Genomic DNA, 14,568 nt, shown 5'->3' on the forward strand with positions numbered 1-14,568 from the left:
CAACTAGCTTGGTTTAAGAAAGTAAGAGAGAATGAGAACCTATTGATTTTCTCTGTAGAAATAACCATACAAGAGGAGTAAAGTTGGAAGAGTTTTTGAACTGTTAGGGCACAATCTGAGTGCAATGTCTAGGCTGTGAATTCTCCACCCAATGAAACCATTTGCCAAGTCATTTCTCATGCTGGGAGGAAACAAAATGTTGACACAGAAAAACAACTCTCTGTCACCTCTCCTACACTTCTAGTGAAGGGACCAGGTAACAAGAATTTGAACTGATACAGATTTACTGGTACTATTTAAGAAATGAGAATCATCCAGTTTGCCAGAGAGAGGTATTTCTTTCCTTCTTTTGGAAAGCTGGGGAAAAAGACTTTGTCTCTGGACACACAAGTGGCGAGCAGAAGGCAACTGATGACTGGATTAACCATGAAGTACGAACATCAGTGCAGACGCTTGAGGGTCTGTAGGCTCGGCCATAGCCCCTGACTCAGGTCACTTTGCTGGCAGCACAGCTGGTTGCCTCCATGCCCTCAGGTCAGCTTGGCTCCAAGCTTCCTAGAGCATGAATTTCCATGACTTACAAGCTGTGGGGTTGGGAAAGACTTATGATCGTATGGGTTGACAGCACTGTATTTTGACTGTTCCCTGCAACTGTTAATTGCTATGAAATTTGAAGCATTGGAAAGGGCTCCCAGAACACAGGACAGCTGCTTGCAGCAAATACATTTTAACAAAGTAAAAAATACATCCCCAAACCAAAGTGAGTATTAGGTTGCTTTAGGAAATTCTGAGTTTCATTTCCTAATGCTTCTTACATTTTGCAGTGTACCATATGGAGGTTGTAACCATTTATTTTTAGTTGGTGGTAACTATCAAAAGAAGTTCTAGATTAGGGAAGAAGAAGGCAAGGTGTCAGAGACAAAAAGTGTCCTAGGACTGCAGTAGAGCACAGATACCAATAATGTGTATTGGTATCTTTTTATTGCAACAGAACTATGGCTGGAAAAGGATAGCCACAATAGCTATCCTGGTAAGATGCCAGCTATATTCCTTGCTGAAGCTTGAACCCGCTTACTTATCTCATAGGAAAAGCTACAGAGACTGGTCTGTAGGGTAGTAGACACATGCCGTAAGTATTCCTGTGGTAAAACACAAAGCAGTAAAGTACACTGTTGCCATGAAGCTGTAAATTGTGTTCAGTAGACATGCTGTCAGAGAATTAATTTGAAAACTAGCTCTGGTAAAAAACACCAGTGAGTTATAGCAATAACACACACGGTTAGCTGAAAGCTCCTGTTAACCTAAAGAAATAGAAATCACAGGGACCTTGCTCTTACTAGAAGTGCTGAGGTAAATACCCTCATAGCAGGAAGCCACTCAGATGGGATTGACTGGAATCTCTATTGGCATACATTAATAAAACCTTGCACTAACTGATGTGAGCACTGAGACATTCACACACAACACAGGAGAGCTGTGAGTAGATCCAGAAAAAGGATGGGAAAAGAGAGGAAAGAGTTTCTTCTGAGTAGCATGGTGCTGGCAGGTGGGCCAGTGTCGTCAGGGAGAAGCGGTTCCCTTTCTTGACATCCTCTGTCATTATGCTGAGGATGTCTCAGAGTAAATCTGGAGATGCTGAAAAAAACCTTTCTTATTTCTTTTTTTTTCTTCCTTCCTTTGGAAGTCCTTTCACCTGTGCTAATTTTTGTTGAGGTTACTGTTGCATGTATTATTCATGGTGGCTTGTCTGCCCCTTCTCATTCTGCCACTCATCTGAACGTTTTAAACCAGCCCTGTTTACCACCAAACCTCCCTAGGCAATGTGAAGGTGTTTGCAGCCTTCAAGAAGTCCTTTATTCGTGTTGCACCTGCAACAGTCACAAAAGGAAATAATGAGCAATTTGTTCACATGATTTTCTACAAAAATGCAGTCCATCAGTGTGCTTCTAAGAGAGCAGACTTTTCTAACAGCTTTAATTGCACAGCATAAAGAATTTACTGCAAAGAAAAAGGGACTCTCAGAAGGTTGTTTTTTTCACCACGGAGTATTCAAGTTCTTCTGAAGACCACATATAACTTACTAAAAAGCTTAGCAATATTTTATTATTTTCTTTTCTGAAGTGTAAAAAAATACTTTAAAGTACATATATGGACTGACCACAGATTTACTGCCACTGGCTCTTTGTAAGGCAGCCGGAATGAGGCTGCTCATGTACATAAACGAGTCCAGCTGGTACATTTACTGGCAGCTTTATAAGAACACCTCCAGAACTGCTGAACGCTTGTGAAAGGTAAGGTATCAAACAAACTGGACTGGACATGTGGGCCAGTTGATGGGCAAGGCACTATAAACCTATCCATAACTAGTGCAGCTGTGACTATAAAACTTTTCAGAAAACCCCCCAAAAATCAGACACACAAACATTTAATGAATTTCAAATGAAAAACCTGGAATGCTTAGAGGGACCACGTAATGATTTGGGGAGTCCATTACAGGTCACACTTAAAACAAGAAGTGAGGTTTAGTAGTCAATATATTTTGTTGCTTCCTTTAATCAGCCTCAATTAAAATTTCCCAGCAACAATTAACTTTCCTTCTATTTTTAAAATCACATTTCAGAGTGCAGCCTGGTATTAATATCCAACAAAACAAAGGGACCTCTTTAATATTGCTGCCAAGAGAGTGGTAGTGTTGTGGTACAAAGGCAGGCTTTGCGTATTTGTGTTAAACAGAGAAAGTAAAGCCGTTTGCCTCATGTGTAATAAAAGCCTATCTAAAATTTATTCTTCCTCTAGCAGTGAAGTGCCTACATCTGGCCACTGCAGTGCCCCTCAATGAAAGTTTATGTCCTCAGAATCAGTTGTTTCATTTATTTACTTAGTTTTTTTAGCAAGTATCAGCACTTGGTAGTCAAATCCTGAAAACTGATTGCAATACGTTAGTATCTGAGCTCTTCCCTTTACGTGAACAGGTAAGTGGGAACTCATTCATTTGTAGACATAGTGAGGTATCTGTAGAGATGCATGTTGTTAGAACTCTTCAAGTTCTGAAAGAACCAAGTAAACTTACCAACCTAGTCTAAGGCATATCTGACCACAGCTCTCAAGTTGGCTCAAAGATGATGAGCAAAATGGGAAATATCCCCCATCAAAGGTCAAGAGAAGGTATTTCAGCATAGTAGCAGTGGACAAAGTAGGACTTTGTAGCAATGTGTGCACTCAAGGTTTATTTCTAGCACAGTTCTTGGGCAATGGCTCCGAAGAATATTACAGCAATTACAACCTGCACAAACACCTCTACTTACCTTCTTTAAGGTGGACAATGCTCCCACACCCTTTGGGCCCATGGGGTGCTAAATGCCCCAGCCAAGCCGCTGCTGCCCCACAGTTGGGCAGCTCAGGGCCCATCACATCACTAATCATGAGATCCAGTCCTCTGTACGCAGTCTGTCTGAGCCCTGAAAATCACTGATTGTGCAGCCAGAGATGTGTTATGTTTATAGCTCTTTGGAAAACTGCCAGAGCCCATGTTTCTGAGGGACTCACGGCCTAAGACTCCACAAAATTTGGAAGCTCCTTCACAATTCCTGAGGCAATACTGCTGAGACAGCTGAAGTTACTCTGGGGACTGTCATTAAGATAAAAAAAGCTCTGCAAATGGAACCTGGCTAAGCAGCCAGGCCAAACGTCTATAAAAAAGGGAGATAAAAACTATTTTAGGGGGATCTTTCTGACTGTGTTACATTATGGGAAATGGCTGTATTCCATCCTTATCTGAACTGCTCTCTTGAAAGAGCCTTAGGCACATCTGTGTGGGGAGGATGGATAGAGAGCATCTCCCTCAGCTGTGCGCTGGCGTTCAGGCACCACACAGAGCATCTTCTCCATGCGTGGTTCAGCTGACCACACTTACTATGAGGCAGACCGTTTTCACATAATAAAATTGTTCAGAAACAAAAGTGTTGAGACTATCACATCATATTAAGAATATCTTCTTCAGCAGGAACCAAGTGCTCACTTTTGATTACACTGACACATTACAGTCATCAACTTCCTTACCAGGGTAGTGAAGCCAGGGGATTAAAAGTAACAGAGACAGCGGCAGGATTTCTATTCTATGCAGATTCAGTGGAATGAGTCGAATATAAAATAGCTGTCAGGCTGTTTTGTAAAGAAAGCCATTGATAAACTACTCCCCTAAATACAGTACTAGATTAATTGATCCCACGCTGCAGCTTCTCAGCTAATCAAACCTGACCTGCAGAGCTTCTACTGTAACAAGCAAGTACTGAGAAAATACACAAACTTCATAAGCAACACTTTCTATTTGCATGGCCCTTTTTACTCTATATTTCTTCTATTCCTGGCCATCAGGAGTCCCTGTTTTTATTCTTCACCTATTCTTGTTGGACTGGATCATCAGCAGAGCAAAGCAATGCAACTCTGAGGGAACTGTTGATTTATGCTGGCTGTGGGGCTGGCCTTAAAGTGTACATATACAAAGAGACTTGACTTGGCAATAAATATTACTGGTAAAATCCTTCCCCTTCCTCTGGGTTCTGTACTCTGGCAGAAGCAAAAGAAAGGGAGGAAAGTGCATTGTTTACCTCAAACTGCAGGCCAAATTTCAAATGTTCATTTCCTGCTGCTGAAGCATAAATTGTGGAGAAAAGAACAGTTTAGCATAAGCTTGAAAAGGCTATCTGCAGCAGAACCCCTTCTCAGAAACTGTCAAAGTCAGGCCACGTTAGTTACCTCCCTTTAGCATTTTGAGTTTGGATTACATTTTCTTCTGCTCCAGCTGATAGGCCATCTCAATGTCCTGTGCTGTATTAGTAGTGATAATCCCTCCTTCTTTGGCTGAAGTCCACAACAGCGGAAACCCAGCCAATCTCTTATCTCACAAAGTCCCTGTCTAATTCACCCTCAATGCAGACAACCATTTATTTGCTCTCAAAACCAGGAGTCAAAAACTGTGACTGATCTTAAATACAGGAGATGCTTCTTTGGAATTGTAAACAATCTGGACAGTTTTAAAGGCTTTATATAAACTAGATGACATGGCCTCAGATGGACTGGCATCATGTCCTGCTTATTTACCCAGGTAACCTACCAACTTCCAAATACCCACTTGTGATTTTTCTTCTGATCATTTCTTCCAGCAATGGTTTTGTCTCCTGTAAAACTTTGGTTTGCACAGCTGATATTGAAACGAGCAACCCCCTGGATACACTAGTCTTCTGACTACTGACTAATTGGTGACTTGGCCAGGATAAGCACTCTGATTTTTTTTACCAACTTGTGTCTTAAAATGTTCTTATGTAATTACAAAGCACTCTAAAACCAGCATACAATGCATCTGCTCCCCTCCTTCCTGCTGTCTTCTCACAGCCTTAATATGGCTGATATGAAACACTGCTGTTAAGGTTGACATAACCTATAATAAAGGTAGTATTATTATTTTGGAAGAAATCTACTGCTTCAGTCAGTATCTTTGTTAATGTTTGCTTTCTAGGTATGATGGCCTCAAGGAGAATTTACCCCCTCCAGTTTGCCATCATTATATTTAATTGTGGGTCCAGAAAGGCCTTCAGTCTGCACTCCTGCTGATTGCTCACTTCGGTAGAGATGCAGTGATACAATAAAGTTACTCTGCTAGGAGCAACGGGGGCTGCACTCTGAAGGAGAACTAACAGTAATGTTGTGTAGAAATACTTTACCATGAATAATGTCCCAGTTGCTGAGTTGAACATGTAGTGATGTGGACCATGGTCAAACTTCAAAGCAGTCTGGTTACATACTGAGAAGTCCGCTAGGACTTTCAGCAGTCTTTGCATCTTATACCATTTCTATGAAGCTACACGCTTGAAGAAGATCTTTTTCCCTATCCCTCCTCTGTCCATTACTGGCACCAGAATACACCTATGGCACATTGATAAAAGTTTTTTCTTCAAGTGCTATTTTAGAGCTCACTGGGCTGGCCATTCTCAGACACCGGTCCAAGAATCTGTCCTGAGATATCTTTCCAAGTTATAACCTGATTGCATTTGTTTTGCACACACTAAAAATTTAGATGCACAGTCTATTCATAGCACCCTGTAACAACAGCAACTTGCTTAAGACTGTCATTGATTTTGTTGGTATCGTAAATATCTCAGCAAAATGACATTGCAAGCCACACTATTATAATGTGGTTTGCTAATCCAGCAGTGTATTTTTCTAACTCTGTGATTTATGTCAAGGCTGTATCAATCAAGGATTGTAAATGCATAAATCTAATTGTTTTTGTGATTTGCTTTTGTAGACCGCACTGTGTACTAGCTGCAATAACACACTCCAGGCTATGCATTTCCAGAGGATTACTGAACTTATTACTCTTCTTGGGTGGTTAAAATCAGTCAGTCAGCCAAATACCTTTATAACACTACGCATAGAGGGCCATATTTTTATGGTATAGTATATGAAAGAGATAATTTCAATGGATAATGGCCTCCCACCACTTCATAAATGCTGAGGCAAAGCCAAGACTTTATTGTAAAAGGAAATTGATCTCAAGACAATGTTCGAATGCAGTTGCTGAAGATCACAGATATTTTATTACAATAGCTGCAGCCTACTATACTGCAGATGAAGGGGGGTTAGTTATTGTGGGCTTGAACCTGCAGAAAGAAGCCTGGAAGACCGCATGTGCAACTGAAAAAAAAAAGCTCAGTGTGTGCAGGGAGACAAAGGACACCGGTTCTGTGTCAGTGAATATTCTGCCATGGGGCTACTGCACTATTCCTGTGTGCAGCTGAAGGAGGAAGGGCTAACAGCATTCGTTTGAGTGGGATAGGCAGTATGGAGATAATGGGTAAAGACTGGGATCTAGTAAAACAATGGGAGTTTTCACCTTGGATCTCAACCTATGTCCTTTGCTAGTTTCAATTCCTGCAGATGCCTTTTCATGCCATTTCTCAAGAGATCATGATTGCACACAGGGAAATACAGAAGGCTGTTTACACTCCATGCACACACCCTTGCCCAGGCACAGGTAGCTGGGCAGCACAGCTCGGACGAAGACTTTGCACCTCCAGCAGCAGCAGTCCTGCTGCATGTGGGCTGTGGGAGCTGGGCACAGGTCCTTTTGCTAACCTACTGTCTTCAGCTGGGGCTGCCGCGCATGTTGTGCAATTAGGGGCCAATCTGTCTTAGAAATATATATTTGATGACGTCCTGCCACTTGAGTAAGAGAAGGGAATATAGGAATTGCTGTACTGGATCTGTAGCGCGGATCTGGCCGTGACCCCTGCCAGGTGCTCGGCAGATGCCGGCGTACCACGGTTGGCAGATGTGGGATAATCTCCACTCCACATGCATTAGGCCTCATCCTCATCTCAGGCTTAAACCCTGAGTCAAGAGGTTTAATGGCTGGATGGCTTCCAATGGGCCAGTATTATTTATGTAACCGAATCAGGGTTTGTCCACACAGCGAGATAAAAGTGGGAGGGCAGCGTGTTTTGGCAGCCCTAGGTTAGCACGGGGGCTGCAGCCAGGTCAAGAGCGTGACCTCTTTATACCAAGGGGACCGGATGGCCAGGTCGGGCCCTGATCCTGCAAAATAACATGTTTAAAGTAATCTCACAGAGTTTCCCCAAGGAACTGGAGGGTGTCTGTGATATTTCCTGTGAATTTTAGCCCTCTAGCCAGCTCGGACCACGATGCGCACAAATGAGGGGACGAGCCCTTCCAGCGCCCGGTCCCCCGTCCCTGCCTCCCTGGTGCTGCGGAGGGCAGGGCGGCAGCGAGCCCCCAAAGCCTCGCACCCTCCGGTGCGCTTCCCTCTCGATCCAGCTCGCGGGGAGGGACAGGAGCCGCCAGCTCTCCCTGACTCAAAAGCCCACATCTGGAGTTTGCGGGGTCTCCAGCACGGGTTTTGGAACAGGTTCAGACTGACCTTGTAATGCATACCATGGTGGGGCTTAGGAGATTGTTTTGCCAGGCTTAGGTGATTAATTATCTTGCTGGGAGAAGTCCAGCAGGTACAGTAATACCAGACAGGTGTTTATTAATATTACAACCATATTTCCTCCTGGCATTTGATCTCGCCAGCTCCTGACGTTGCCTCCTTAGTGGAGACAATTGTCGGCCGACACCTGATCCATCCTTTGTTTGGCACATGCATATCTTGTATTTCGCCTCCCCCCTCACAGGTGCTAAAATAAAAACGGAAAGGGAGAAGTAGGGTTTACAAGGGTGTCCGTGCTAGGTGGTGGGAAAACTTGGCGAGGTTGCCCTGATTTTCCATGCCAAGCGCACAGGGGCACGGTCGGGGTGGGTGCCTGGAGGTGGCAGATGCTGCGGGGGGACACAGGTGAGGGGACCCCCGACTTCAAGCTGCCGTAGCAGAATTACAGCCCTTGGAGGCTCCTTTTCCACCACTTGTTGGAGTTGATAGAAGTGTCTTTTTAAGATGATATCTGCAAAGGCCCATGGAAAGAGATTAAAGCCATTAGATATGGGGTGGAGCAGGAAGTGTAGTTATTTACAACCCAATCTGGTAAAGATTTATCTGTGTGTTTGATTTTACACACATGATCCAGAGGCCAGGGAGAGATTGGTTTTAGAGGACTTTGGATCAGATGCATGAATGTTTCAATAATCCAAATGTGACAGGCATGGAGTTATAAATATATGCCTTCATTATTTTTTTTATTTTTGCAGAACTGGGTACGAGCAAATTAAATTCTCACTCCTGTATCTATTTTACCCAAATAACCCTTTATGGATTTTTTTTGTAGTAACTTCTCTCTAACAATAAAACTGTCCTGCTATCAATATGTATTCAGACACAACTCTTTTCAGACTACCCAAATTGTTTTTTATTTTTGAAACATGCCACAGCGTTAAGACATAATTCTTAACATACATGCTATATATTAAACGTATGGATCAAGGAGGAATTTGTCCTTATGTCTTCCTTCCTGTCTACTTGAGGTATTAATGAATGCTTACAGTCCATGTTTGTTGCTGTAATTAACCAGAATTTGGGGTAAGCCCTCGTGGTGATTAATGGTAGAGGTAGATGTTTTGGCAGTACAAAGGAAAGTATTGGAATAGTAGGTTTTTTTCACTACGGCATTCAGTTTTGCAAAATTTAAAAGTTGTTTGCAGAGGGATGGAGTGGAGGGAGGAGCAGAAGTATGCTTGTGCCTTTAGGGGAAAAACTAATTTTATTCCTAATGCAGTAGCTTAATGAAACTCCATCATGGCTGAAAGTTTGAGGAGACGTCAGCATTCTCTGAAAGGATAAACAAAGCCAGGCAGTGTGTGTCCTGGGGCGCTGCTGAAGGCATCTCAGTCCTCTTAGTACCTCACTGCCAATGCAAAGCCCACCTGCTTCATGTGTGGCATTAAATGACATTCAGCAATTCTGGTTCCTTGCGGTAGCTGAGTCACCAAGCCCATGCCTCATGCCTGTTATCGGCATGTTTGGTAAAGGCCAATCCCACTGGTTCCAGGCTAGACCCTAATAGGTGGAGCAAGTGAGTCCTGTTCCTCCAAATAGCAGGAAGTGTGTGAGTTACCAGCGGTGTAAGGCAGGTGGGAAATGAAGTAAAAACAAATATCACTGTAAATGCATTAATCCATTCATTGAGTCACTTACTTCCAAGAGACTGATCCTGAGTGCACAACCATATACGTGGAGGACGTTGTACAACACAAGAAGTCCCTCTTTCAAGTGCCTATTCCACAGCTTTCAAGAGGAGACTAGCTCTGTAACCTAGAAGTCCGCAGCCATGAACCTATACTGCAGACCTTAGAAGGATATGAATATCTTTCCCCTTCACTGGCTGCAAATAGAGCATACATTTGTCTCTGTGTCAAAACTCTTTTGGAACTATTTATCTATGTAATGCAGAACATAAGTGTGCACCACAGTCAGGACCTTCCATGGTATATTTTTCCAGGAATGACATGTTTCAAAAAGCACTGTTTTGGGTATCAGGACAAAGTCATTGGCTTACTCTAATTTTACCTTATCAGTATTAGTGATCTACGGTCTATCAAAGAACTAAACGTACATTTTTCTTCTAATACAGACTTAACAGTTGTGGGATGCTACACAGTCATTACCCCAATTCAGTAAGATATTATTTCAGCAAGAGCTATAACCCTCTCCCTCTGAGAGGAACAATCCACTATTTAACGTATTCTGATAAGGTGACTTTTTTAGCTTCTAGAGCCACAAAAGTGAAAGGAAATCATGCACAAGGCCTGTAAGAACAAGAATGGCTCGTAGTGCAGTTTACAAGAGAATTCAGGGTCTGTATAGACTTCTTATTCTGCTATTAAAACACGGCCAAGAAAAGACATGAAAATGATAAGTATAATCATCTGTTCCTTGTGTTGTTATTGTTCTCATTTCTTTCAGATCTCATCTCAGAAATGGTATCTGGTTCACCAACTTGATAAATCTGCTTTCCTAGCTAATGTATTTGATGTGCTGGCTACTTGCTAATACTTTTTCCTTGTAAATCTCATAGAAATTAACTCCATTATAGTATCAGAAAAACGTCTGAAACACTTTCAGTGACACAGGAAACTTCCACAAGACCTTTTATAAACAGGGAGAGAAGTCAGCTGTAATTTTTAAGTATGGGCCTTGTGTGGGATTGCTTTTTTCTGACTTCTTTCTGACACTGCTTCTAAAGTTGCTCATTTATCACTAACCAGGTAGAAGTATTCTTTTTTTGTGTGTGTGATTTTAAAATGATATATGTATAGACATAAATAATTTCAGGAGCCAAAAAAATGCCAGAGAAATTATTACTTCCAGTGCTAGTGTTGAAACAGTGCCAAGCCCAAAGTTTTGTAAATTGGGCTGTAAGTGTGAAATCCCTCCAGCTGTTAAAAGTATTCCATAACTAATTATGTTCACAGTTTTTCAGACTATTCTCTCCGTTCGGAGAATCCTGAAACTACATACTGTGTGCCTGGAAGTGAGGGCCACATGCATTCTGTGAAAACCTCCAAAACATAAAGAAAGCAAATAGTCAAAATAGATAAGCCACATATTTGTATGGTTTTGTCAGTGTTTTCCTATGTGGCTTTCTTTGTTTTCACACCATTTCTCTCTAAACACCATTTACTGTAATGTGCCCACCCTGCCATTCCAGATGCTGTGAACAGTTATACGTAAGGAAGTGACTATTTTATAAATCTATTTCTACAAGAGGCTAAAACAACAGCTGCATGAGAGCAATGAACCCCCAAAAGGAGGAAAAGCTTGTTTGTAGTCACTGCTGCAGCCTTCAGAAACCAACTGTAAAAGCTCTTTGTAAGCATCAAATAGTACTGTCAGAAAGTGGGGAGGCTGCCCATTTTGAAGAATAACTTTAATGCCAGACTGATGGGAACTGCTTTTTTTAAAATCTGCTACTAAACTTCCTGACTATATCTGATTCTCTGCATGTTCACATTGCAACAAAACTGATTAGTTAACATCCTTGACTCTCATTAGTAAAGATACTCAATGCAGACGTTCTCCTGAATGAGAGCCCAGTGATGTAAGCATTAAATAAAAACTTAGTCCTACGCCTTAAGAGCAAAATGTTGGCAAGAGTGGGAAGATGTGAAAACCATTTGCCATCAAAAACATTTGCCACCATACTTTCCTTGTTCTCCTCTGGCTGAATTACAATTCTATATACTCCCTATGTAGAAACTTATATGGTAAAACATATATATATCCACATATTTATATCTATATATCTGTATCTCTATGCATGTGGGTTTATTTATTTTTTTGTTGTACATCCAAAACTTTATGAAACAAACAGATGTTCTCCAAGATCAAGGTTCCTATTAAAGGCTGTTCATTTGTCACTTTTGGTTTGAACATACCCACATTCAGTAAATATTTAAACTCAAAAAAAGGTAATTTACCTTATCTATTGTAGCATATCAATTTTCCACTCAAAGGTCCTTAGAATAATGACCCTCAGGTACTTAATGACACATACAGCTGGCAGCCTGGACAGTCACACTCTTTTGCAATTTAAACAGCTCAGAAGTTAAATGCACTGAAATCAAAATACTGAAGAAAGACTGATTAGGTCACCCAAGTAAATTTGTGCTAACTTGCACGCATAAACTGCTTTATCACAAGTATATTATACCTAGCAGAAGTGGCAATCCCACCATCAAACACATGGAAAATCCCACAAAGCAGGGATAACTTTTTTTCTCCTTTTTCCAGCTCCTTTTTCTCCAGGAGAGAGATGGTCATTCCATTGCGGTTTCCTGAGCCTTTCTGTGCTCCAGGGTATGCGCCTCCGGACCACTCATGGACTTGGAGCTGAGGCACCCCAGTGGATGCAAGCTGCTGGAGGGTCCCAGCTTTGTTGCTCCCCAAGCCAGCCTAACCCTCTACTGCTCTTAGTTTTGCCTAGTGGGGGAAAGTGAGTAAAGAGAGCAGAGGCAGATGTTGGCAAGGAAAAAACAGTGTATAGGGAAAGAGCACACATGAGACACAGCCCATGGTGTTAGTGGGGACTTGAGAGCCACAAGGGTAGGAGAACATACACCTTGGTGAATGCACTTGAGACACAGGAGTGATGTATTTTTTATTTTATGAAAGACACATATATAAATTTGGTTTGAAAAGACTTTGAAAATCAGTGCAGATGGTAAGAAGAAATGATGAGATTTTCAAGTTGCTGATGGAAGGTGCTCTGCACGGCAGGGAGCACATCATCTTTCCATGCTGTGCTCTGGTGCGGAGTTGCTGCACCTGTTCCCACGGGCTCCTGCTCTCCCTCTCGCTGGTGTCTGCACTGCCCATAATGATGCCAAAGCTGAGGATATTCTGAAGCTCAGTGCAAAGCGTGGTGGCTATCCATACTCCTGACATGTGTTAAGCAGAGCTGGGAAGTGCTTAATAAAACATTTTGAGTTTCCCAGAACTTTCTGCCTCTGGCGAGGCCTGGAAATGTCATGACTAATATTCTTTGGAAATCTCTGATCTGCAAAGGCAGGGCCCACCACAACCAGAAAGCAGAGCAGTGCTAACAGCCGTAGGAGCAGAAAATACTTTTACAACTTTCCATGACATATCTAAGAGTTTGCGCATAGCCAAGGATGTAGCTAAGTCAGAATTACTGACCTGCCTAAAGTTGGGCGCAAGTGGAAATTTCTGAAGGTTGAAATGCTCTGAAGTAAAAATGTTCGGCATATTGACCTGGGTGTCCATTTATTATTCAGCTTCTTCTACTGTATTGACTGTGATATTCACTTGAAAATATAATTCTGAATAACATGTTCCATCCTAATTTTTGTTTTATGCTGGACTATAGTAGAATGGAATGGAATGGAATGGAATAGAACAGAACAGAACTAGACTATTTCAGTTGGAAGGGACCTACAATGATCATCTAGTCCAACTGCCTGACCACTTCAGGGCCGAAAGTTAAAGCATGTTATTAAGGGCATTGTCCAAACGCCTCTTAAACACTGACAGGCCTGGGGCATCGACCCGCAGGAAGCCCGTTCTAGTGTTTGACCACCCTCTCGGTAAAGAAATGCTTCCTAATGTCCAGTCGGAACTTCCCCTGGCGCAGCTTTGAACTGTTCCCACGTGTCCTATCTCTGGATCCCAGGGAGAAGAGATCAGCACCTCCCTCTCCACGTCCCCTCCTCAGGAAGCTGTAGAGAGCAATGAGGTCGCCCCTCAGCCTCCTTGTCTCCAAACGGGACAAACTGGTAACTAATATCTTTTGAACAATCCTTTTGATGAGTCATTTTAACAGTAAAAATTAGCAGAACTGGCCCAATTGTTTTCTCAACAACTTTCCCTGGCAATTGGCACATTTTGTGAAGGATCTCATTGTTGATAAATCATTTTCAGATAGAAAATATTCAGGTAGTCAGTTAAGAGAACTGAAGGTAGAAAAGTTGTTCTTATTTTAATGATCTTAGTCTACTTCAGAATCTCCCAGCCGAGTTTTCACATGCAAACTCACGATATTTATTTTGCTTTCCCTGAGCCCCATTCATTTAAAAAATAATCCCCAAACCACCACCAATATATACATCTGGACTGCAAAACCACAGCATTCCAGGCAAAGCCGAGCGAGCGCGCAGGCAGCGCGCCCAGGCAAGCCAGGGGCATAGTCCTGCCGAAGGGCCTCAGGAGCGCATGCCTATGCTGCGCAGTCAACATAAAATCACTTCAAAGTTCATGCAAAAGAAATCTGTTTGATTGTTGATGATCAGCTCAATCTAACACATGGTATATTTAGTAGTTTTGGTTACTAACCTATGAAAAAGATTGTTGGAAGGGTTTGGGTGTTTTTTTGTGATTCCAACACATATAAACAGCTTCGCTTTGCTGCTGCTGTGGTTAATCATTGTCAGGTTGTAGGATTGCCTTGATTGGTTTATATGTATTACATTTCAGTTTTCTAATTCTAAAAGGGTGTTTTATTTATTTGCTTGCCACAAACTATAAACACCCATTAAAAGTGTAGATAAGGAGAACTGTACAAGACAATACCCTGCTATAAAACAGCAGTGAAATAAAAGTAC

Source organism: Buteo buteo, chromosome 9, assembly GCF_964188355.1.
Source record: "Buteo buteo chromosome 9, bButBut1.hap1.1, whole genome shotgun sequence".
In the NCBI taxonomy this organism is placed as follows: Eukaryota; Metazoa; Chordata; class Aves; order Accipitriformes; family Accipitridae; genus Buteo; species Buteo buteo.